This window comes from Pimephales promelas, chromosome 2 (assembly GCF_988280905.1).
Source record: "Pimephales promelas chromosome 2, fPimPro1.hap1.1, whole genome shotgun sequence".
Classification (NCBI taxonomy): domain Eukaryota; kingdom Metazoa; phylum Chordata; class Actinopteri; order Cypriniformes; family Leuciscidae; genus Pimephales; species Pimephales promelas.
The window spans coordinates 47416712-47427251 of NC_142770.1; positions in this window are offsets into that span (position 1 = coordinate 47416712).

Consider the following 10540-nt stretch of genomic DNA (forward strand, 5'->3'; position numbering starts at 1 on the left):
AGTTTGTGCTGCTAAAGTACGAAATGTCAATGCATATTCTGCTGCGGTACTTCTGCCCTGACTCAATGCGAGTAGTTGATCATCAGCTCTCATACCTCCCTCTGGGTGTTCAAATACTTCCCGGAATCGTTGAAGAAAGATTCCAAATGATGGAAAAGCAGTACCATCTTCTCTCCAAACCGCCGTTACCCACTCCAATGCCTTGCCAGTGAGGAGTGAGCATACCAAGGAGATCTTGCTGGCATCTGTGCTATACATAGCTTGTTGTTGATCAATGAATAATGAACATTGTAGTAGAAATCCCTTACTTTTCATTGGGTTACCATCAAATTTATCAGGAAGAGCCAGACGTGGGTTAACTGTGAATGAAGATGGTGGAGAGGTGACCACATTTCCGTTCGTTGAGAAGGTGCAGGGTTAGGAAGAGACATTTGCAAACGCTGCAGTGTCCTGACGAGCTCCTCTGTTACTGTAGTTAAATGGGTTAGCTGATGTTGATGAACGGCGAGTTGATTGGCTTGAGTGGAAATCTCTGTGGATATTTGAGCCAGAACTGCTGGATCGTGTGATGGCGAAGTTTTCTGTAATAAAGCTTCAGGAGAATGAGGATCCATTTGCAGTTTTATTATAATCGTCGTTGTACAGTCAAGGTCAATCACCAGCAAACACAACAGTAGAGATAAGGCAACTCGTAATCCAGAAACAGGCATAAGATCAGGGCAGGCGGCAAACTCACATAAACCAGTCCAGTAGAGAATATAGTTCAGGGCAGGCAGCAAAGAATCAAGATGAGAATAAACAGTCCAAAGGTAATCCACAGCAAAGACAAGACACAGGAAGAAACGCTCGGCGTTGATCACCAGGGTAGATACAAAACTTCGCAATGAGGGTGAGTCTGAAAGCACCTTAAATAGTCCACTAATGAAAGTCAGGTGAGAGGTAATCAGTGCTGGGTATGTGGGAAATGTAGTTCAAATGGTTTTAATATTCAGGAGAGAGTTCCCTCTGGTGGTGAGCAGAAGGAACCGCGGGAGTCTCGTTTGTGACACTATCAGCCCTATCCACCACGTTTAGGCCTACATTGTTATTAATAGTGGATACTTTCATGAGCTTTCATGTCCAAGTATCTGTTAACCCTATATAGCCTTCCCTACATACAGTTATGGTGAAATACATGACTTAAAATGTGATATTGCTTGCACAGCTCTTGCGGTTCGTTTGGTCACACACCACAAGGTGTCACTGTGGCCTCAAAGCTTCAGAACTGCCACTCTGAGCTCGATTGCTAAAGTCTGAGTTAAAACACGCCCCCCTCATTAACATACGGAGAAAGAAATGTTGGAATAAATAAATGTGGAAATGATGAAATGTGGAAATAAATAAATATAGAAATAAAGAAATGTGAAAATAAAGAAATGTAGACATAAAAACATAAATACTGAAATAAATGTGGAAATAAATAAAAGTTGAAATAAATAAATTAATAAATGTATAAATAAATAAATAAATAAATGTGTGGAAAAATACAATTATACATAAATATGGAAATAAAAGTATAAATACTCATTTATATGCACTTTTTTTTACATTTCTTTGTATATTTATTTATGTATTTTTGCTTTTTTACATTTCTTCGTATATTTATTTATGTATTTATTTATTTTTTAATTTAGTCAGCTTTGGCATTCCATAATTTCCTAGAGTGCATGTCACTTTTGACCAAATTTTATCCCTTCTTGCAGAGATACACAGCCCCTTCAAACACCACGTACCTCTCATCTGATAGCCAAAATGAGATGATAGAGTGCTGTTCACAAGAACTAACAGAAAATATCATCAGTGAGATAAAAGGAGCAAATATGTATGCCATTATGGCTGATGAGGCCAGGGATGGAAAGACAGAACAGTTGGCACTAGAGTTGAGCCGGATACTCGGCTGAAACGAGTATCCGGTACGGATAAAGCACTTTTGTCGAGTACGAATATTATACGAGTAATACGAGTCAATATCTGTGCTCGGATAAAAAAAAAAAAAAAATGTTACTAAAAAAAGTTATGTTGAGATTAAGGCTGAGCGATATATCAATATAAAGAATATATATATTTTTAAATGTGATATGTAATTAAACCATATTGCATATCGATATAGGCTATTCAGGTTTGCGCTGTGATCCTTGCTCCAAGCAAGCTGCTGAGTGCTGAACCCGAGCTCTCTGCACTGCTCCCCGCGCCCCAGCCACTCCTTTTCCACTTTGCGTGCTTGATTAAAGCATGTTATGTTATGAAATAAAGTCTTTCACCTCAGCAAAACGTACTTTCTGTCCTGTCACCCGTTAGTCTTAACGCACACTCAATTGCACGCGCAAATGCGGTGGCGCGCGCTGGATCGCCTCTGTATACAGTAAAGTGCAAAAGAAACTATACGAGCATGCAACACCGTTACGTTGTAAATTACACGAAATAAAAGCAATGCAGTTATGATTTTCATTCTATTCACCAGAGCAGTTTCCATGTTTCATAAACAGTTCTTGTTAGTATTGTGTATTCACTATTATTCACCATAGTAACTGTCGTTTCTATATTAACCCCTTAATGCCCCTATTTTTCTTTGTTTTATTTTTTATATTTTTTTAAATGACTGTAATGGCTCATACCAACGTTGTATTAACAAAATAAATAAACCAATTAATAAATCACAATTACAATTCCAAGGGAATAATCTGCAATGAAGATTTTTGTCATAATCATGCAGCCCTAAGGTGAAGAAACCTGATTATTATTTATTCATTTGGTTTGGCAAATGTTCAAGTTTCAATAAAACTACTTGTGACATGTCATATTTGGCTTTGACTGAACATTTGCTCTCACTTTGCAGAAAAAATATCGGGATATATTATTTTGTATATCGAAATTCAGCCTAAATATATCGGGATATGACTTTTGGTCCATATCAGCCGTAGTTGAGATGAAAACTCTTGTTCATTACATTTTACTTTATAATTGCAGCCACTTGTGTTGTATTCATTGTTGCAAAACTTGTCGTTTGTCATCGTGATCAAAACCATTGATCTGAAGCTCAATGCTGATGCTGTCATGTAAATAGTTTTATTTCTTATCAGCAAAAAATATAGCAATTTCAGATCAACCCATATCAATTGCATGCTTAAAATAACATACCGGTTAAAGCCCCGCCCATTTCAAGACCACCCGACCCACTTCCGGGTTTAGGCCCCGCCCAGTCCGAGTACAGATACAGATACAGATAATTCATATGGTTAACAGATACAGATACAGATACAGATAATGCTGTACTCGCTCATCCCTAGTTGGCACTCTGTGTTAGATACGTGTCTGTTGAGGGTGCCGTCAAAGAAAGGTTCCTAGCCCTTACAGAGGTGTCATATTTTGATGCTATTTCGATAACAGCTGCAATTGAAAATCAGTTGGTAAAGAAGGGAATTGATCAGTTGAAATGTGTGGCACAGACCTACGATGGGGCAGCTGTCATGAGTGGGGATGTTGGGGGTGTACAAGCCCATTTAAAAAAAAAGCACCCTGAGGCAATTTATGTGCATTGCTATGCACATGAGTTAAATCTTGTTTTATGTCACACATGCAGGGCCGGCTCTAGGTTATTTGGTGCCCAAGGCGAGAGTGCCCCCCCCCCCCCCCATATATATATATATATATATATATATAAAAATCCGGCATAAATCTGAAAATTTTTACACAGAAATGAAGGCCTAGCACTAGAGCATAAATGCAATGCATCATAAAAAATAATATTTCATATGCAAATGGTGTAGTTGAGGAATTGTGTGGTAAATGGATAAAATTTTATATCTCCAAAAACACAGCATTAATGAATAGATGAGAAGTAAACAAAAAAATATAATATTTGTATGATTAAAAATGTATATTTTTTGTACAATTACTCAATAAATTGTTGGGGTCATATATACCCCGAAGCCCAGAAGTGTAAACAGGAAACGAAGACCAATTGAAGCTATAATGCCGACGAACTAGTGCTGATGAAAGCCGATGTCGCCTCTCGTCCCCTCTCGTCGGGGTAAAAAGCTGCACTTGAACCATGACTGAAAGAGAACGGGCGACTGTCAGCTAGAATGTGCGTTCTGCGTTTGCGTGCAATGAGCCAACTTTCTATTTCTGCAGTCTATATTCGTCATTCAAAAAGCAAAACCGACGCTGCCGCCGCAGATAACGTTACACATAACGTAAACAAAGCAGCGCATGCTTACCGTTTTGAATATACGCGGGCATCCCCTTGTCAACATGTCGAATCGGGCGAAACAAAGCCGACGAGGACTATTTTGAGCCGACGGCACGGAACCGCGTGGAACACACCGAGGAAACTAAAGCGCTAAAACCTGCTGTCAGATGTTTTCGCGCCACTCCCGGTTGCTGAGCAACGCGCGTGAGTTTGACAGCTGCTTGTCAGAGTGACTCAGTCGTTTTTTAGGATTGTATAATCTTGTAAAAGAAATATACAAAAACAAGCAGTGTGTGGACAATGCACAGTAAAAGTGTACAGCGTGTGTGCAGCTTTCATCATACGATATACATTTAATTAACTTTTTTTTCAATTCTGCAATTTGCGCCCCGTCCAGCAGATGGCGCCCCAGGCGGCCGCCTGTGTCGCCTGTCGGCAAAGCCGGCCCTGCACACATGCAAAGCTGTCCCTGAAGCCACAGAGTTCTTCAACATGCTGGAAAGTCTCCATTCTTTCTTTAGTGTCTCCCTTAAACCACCATAAGTTTGTGGACACTCAAAAGAAGTTAGGGTTGCAGCCAAGAGAACTTGTGCAGTTGTCAACTACACGCTGGGCATGCCAGCTTCATTCAGTGACTGCAGTGATTGATAATTTCCCTGCCATCATTGAGTGCCTCTCTACAATCAAGACACCTACAGCAGTTGGATTGAGGGCAAAACTCAGTAAATTCTCCTCAGTGTATTTGCTGATGGTTTTCCACACTCTCCTGTCTGTAACAGCAGGTTTACACAGATACCTACAGAAGGAGACCATTGACATTGCCCAAGCAGTGACATACAAAAATGCTGTGACTGACACCATGAAGCAGAAACGCAGTGATACCACTGCTGCAGATCTGTACTCCAGAACAATAGCTATGTGTGAGGCAAACCCAATAGCAGTAGAATCATCCTCAGGACAGGCGGAAGACAAAGAGAATGGATGAATATGTTGTGGAGTCAACTTGTGGGGCAGTCAGTGAAACATGTGGCTCTTCAGAGTATGAAGATCTCAAGAGGAAACTTTTGTTTCCTTGTCTGGACCGAATGATCTGTGAACTTGAGAGATGTTTTTCTGGTGTGAATAAGGATGTGCTCAATGGAATTCAGGCATGCAGTCCAACCTCAGGCCATTTTTTGTCTCTGCCTCATCTGACAGCACTGGCTCTGCATTACCATATTGAACTGAAGTCAGAGGAAGTGATAGTTGCAAAAAACTTTCTGAAACGGAAAAGTGAGGCTGGTGCCCCAGGTGAAAAAGACGTTGTATTAAATGTATTAAAAATATATTTGAAATACAAATAGTGTGTTTATAATACATTTGTATTTACAACATGCTTATTTAAAGTGTACTAAAAATTTATTTTATTGCATTTTAGTATATTTCTAAAAAGTATACTAGAAGTACATTGGTAATAAATATATATTTAATTACACTTTTAAGAAATGTACTATAGAAAAGCATACTTTTAATGTATTTATAAAAAGTATATTAGTAATATATTGGTAATAAATGTATGCTTTATTATATTTTTAATAAATATGCTAATGATAATTATACTTTAAATGTATTTCTAAAAAGTATATTAGAATTACATTGGTAATAAATATATGTTTAAATACACTTTTAAGAAATACACTATAGAAAAGCATACTTTTAATTTATTTCTAAAAAAGTATATTATTAGTACATTGGTAATAAATGTATGCTTAATTATATTTTTAATAAATATGCTAATGACAATCATGCTTTAAATATGTTTCTAAAAAGTGTACTAGAAGTACATTGGTATTTAATTACATTTTTAAGAAATATGCTAAATACAAACATATTTTAATTATATTTAAAAATGTTTTACTAGAAACGCAATGCTAATAAATATACACTTAATTACACTTTTAGAAATATGCTAAAAACAAACATAGTTTTAGTGAAATTTTAGTGTATTTACAGAAAGCATACTTGTTGCTAAATTAAAGTATTTTTTGTGTTTACTTTGTGTGTTTAGCAATTTGTAACCTTATAACTTATTTAACCTTGTATAGGAGCAATATATTTTTAATATTTATGTTATACTGTAGCATGTCCTTCAGCCCTGCTTTAAAAAAATATTGTGAAAAACAAATGAGACATATATATAAAGTTGAAAAATTACAAGTAATGCACTTCTATACTTCTGCATTAATTAATCAAATAGTCTTTTCCACAAAACAAGTGAATACCAGTACTTGCAGTGCACACATCAACATAAAAGATCAGGTGTACATACTAGAAAAACAAAATAAATTTGTTAAAGCTTGACTCTTACATTTGTTTAGCCAAAATGAATAAAAAACCTGTTTATAAAGCATATTATTGTTATGGGTAGTCGTGACTGAATGGTCATGAGCAGATGTAGCACTCAGGAGAAGTTAGATGAGTTTGCATAGATGGGATTTTATTTATCCATAATTAAGGCCAATGAAAAGCAAAAAAAAAAAAATTAACAACAAAAAAAAAAATACTTTTGAATAAACAAAGTAAATTGACATGAGAGTCAAAATAAATACATTTAAAAAAAAAAAAAAAAAAAAAACTTACAACAGTTCACACATTGACCTTAACACAAGTCATTATATTAGAGCAAGGACAGACTTATGTCCTTTCACCCCACGCTCCCCTTACAGAATGAAAATACTAGCCTTTATAGACCTGAGTTCACCCATGGAATTGGAACATACCAACACATGATTATGATACAGGGGTGACTCAGATGACAACAGCATAAATGCTTAAAAACAGCATGAAATACAACCTCTATAAAACTAGAAAATTACAGAATATTATTTCTACAGTTTCAGCTGACAATTGGCAAGCAAAAAGTCACATTAACAGCTACGAATTAATTAAACTCAAACTCCGGGTAATTTTTCTCTTGACCCGGAAGTCATAGCGTCATTTAAACCCCACAATAGCGGCACATTTTCCTTTACTCAAACAAACCAGAGACGCGAGTACAACAAAGATGGTATGTGAACACAATGTTTCTCTTAAACTAAATAAACAGATACCTATTGAAAACATGTATTGTGTGATTATTGTAACTGCATATAACTGTGATGTAGATGACATAATTTTCTTGAAAACAGCAAGGTATGTATTGATGGAAGTAGCTATAGCATTTAAATCACCGCAGTATTAGCTGTTAAAGATGTGCACACCAAAAGCTACGGGATATACGAGTTTTTGTTATGAAAGGCTAGATTAACCGCTAATTTATGACAGAATAAAGATTAACAAAAACTTTAACGTGCTAGACAAACATTTGGATCACATTTACACACAGTCTTTGTGTACAAGGATAGGCAGCGTATCGCTGCCGTGACGATAGCTATGCGCCCCGTCACACACCCCCCCCCTTAAGAGAGAACGTCTAGGTCCATCTCCTGACGTGAAAGAAAGTCAGCAATAACGTTATCCTTTCCCGTTCTATACTTCACTGTAAACCTGTATGGCTGCAAGGACAGGTGCCATCGGGTGATTCTGGAATTAAAGTCACGCATACGATGTAGCCATTGCAAGGGCCTGTGGTCTGTCTCCAAGACAAACTCTTTGCCAACAAGGTAATATTTTAAAGTGTCCAGCGCCCACTTGATGGCCAGACACTCCTTTTCTATGGTGGAGTACCGAGTCTCACGAGGGAAAAGTTTGCGGCTCACAAACTGTATAGGTCTTTTGTCCTCCCCCTCACCCTGCAGCAACACTGCTCCTAGTCCAATGCCAGAAGCGTCCGTTTGCACCGTGAAGGGTAAGGAAAAGTCAGGACTCTGCAACACTGGTTCGTGGCACATGCTCTCCTTGAGGTCGTGGAAAGCTGCCTGACACTCTGCAGTCCAGACGACTTTATTGGGACTGGTCTTACGAGTGAGATCTGACAAGGGAGCTGCTCGGCTTGAAAAGTCGGAAATAAAGCGCCGGTACCATCCGACCAACCCCAGAAAAGATCTAACCCCCTTCTTGGTTGTAGGCGGCTGGGAGTTGCGTATGGCTTCCACCTTGCTGACCTGAGGACGTATAGTACCGCAACCCAGGACATATCCCAAGTAGCATACTTCAGACCTGGCAAGTTGGCATTTGCTGGCATTTACTACCAACCCGGCCTGCCGAATCCTTCGGAAGACATCACTAAGGTGTTGAAGATGTTCTTCCCACGACGAACTGTAAATAATGACATCATCAATGTAGGCAGCGGCATGGTCCTCAGCGCCCCTCAGCACCTCATCCATGAGACGCTGGAATGTTGCTGCAGCTCCATGAAGGCCAAAGGGCATGACCTTAAACTGAAACAATCCTGATGGAGCTTTGAAGGCTGTCAGTTCTCGTGCTTGGGTGTTGAGTGGCACTTGCCAGTATCCTTTACACAAGTCCAAGGTGCTGAGGAACTCAGCCTTTCCCAGGCGCTCCACCAACTCGTCTACACGAGGCATGGGATATGGATCAAAAGCTGATATGTTATTCAGTTTCGAAAAGTCTACACAGAAGCGGAGCCCCCCATCCTTTTTTGGCACCAGGACCACAGGACTGCACCACTCACTATGTGAAGTCTCAATCACCCCCATTTCCAGCATCGCCACCACCTCCTGCTTCAGCGCGGGGATCAGTCGCGCTGGAACCCTGGTGGTGGTCTGCCGAATAGGACCTGGAGAAGTCAGCCGGATGTCATGGGTGATGATGTCGGTTCGCCCTGGCTGGTCTCGGAACAGGCCTCTTGGGATGATTCTCTTTAGGTCCTCCTGCTGTTCATTTGTCAAATGGGTAACAGAGGGGTAGGTTGACTCGCCGCCCACAGTCGGAAAATACTGCTCCAACGGCTCCTCTTCCTCTTCCACAGTCCGCGCCCACAGCTGATCTTGTACAGAAGATGGTCGATCAATCCATTGTTTTAAGAGATTCACGTGGAAGATCTGTTTAGAGCGACGTCTGTCTGGCATTGAGATTTCATAGGTAACCTCACCGACCTTGCGAAGTACCTTGAAGGGGCCTTGCCACTTTGCCAGCAAACTGCTTTCTGATGAAGGCAACAGTAGCAGCACTTTCTGTCCGGACACAAAGGTGCGACTACGTGCTGTCTGATCATACCACGTTTTCTGCCTTGTTTGAGCCTGAGCCAGATGTTGGTGAGCCCTGGAACTCAGCTGGTCCAGCTTCTCTCGCATTTTCAGGACATAACTCACAATGTTGGTTGGCTGATGAGGAGCGTCCCCCTCCCAACTCTCTCGGAGAATGTCCAGTGGGCCTCTCACTTCCCGTCCAAACAAGAGTTCGAAGGGGGAGAACCCGGTGGATGCCTGCGGTACCTCTCTGTAGGCAAACAATAGGTATGGAAGCCACTGGTCCCAGTCAGCTCCTGATTCAGACACAAACTTTCGCAACATCGACTTCAGGGTCTGATTGAATCTCTCAACCATACCATCGGTCTGCGGGTGGTAGGGTGTGGTTTTAATGCCCCGAATTCCTAACAGCGAATAGACCTGTCTCAGTATCTTGCTGGTAAAGTTAGTTCCCTGATCAGTTAAGATTTCTTTGGGGACACCAACATGGGAGAAAAGTTGAATCAAACTATTGGCCACTTGCCTTGCTTTAGTATTTCTGAGGGGGAATGCTTCAGGGTAACGTGTTGCGTAATCGCAAATTACTAAGATATAGCGGTGCCCTGCCTTACTCCTCTCCAAGGGACCAACTACATCCATAGCGATTCGACTAAAAGGCGTGTCAATAATTGGGAGACTGATGAGGGGAGCTTTTAAACCTCTTTTGGAGCGAGCAGACAACTGGCACTCTGGACAAGACCTAGAGTACTCTGCTATGTCCCTGTTAACACCTGGCCAATAAAATCTTTGCAGGATTCTCTTTTCAGTCTTCTCCCTGCCTAGATGTCCTGACCATGGAATACTATGACCTAGGTGTAACACTTTGTCTCTCAGAGTCTTAGGAACCACCAACTGTTCAGTGTCCGTACTCACCCGATACAATTTCCCATTATTAACAACAAAACACCGGTCACCCTCCCTCATTGCATCCCTAGCCTCATCATCAGTCTTGACAGAAGAAAAGCAAGAGCTAAGTGTGGGGTCTTCCTGTTGAAGCTTCTCAAAGTCTACAAAGGCTTCAATGTCCTCTAGCTGTGGAAAGGACAGGCTTTCCTGCACCAATGTACCTGTCACCTTTGCTCTGCGCTTCTCTGCCTTGGACTTTTTAGGTTTATCACCCGGACAATTCTCAAATGGTAAC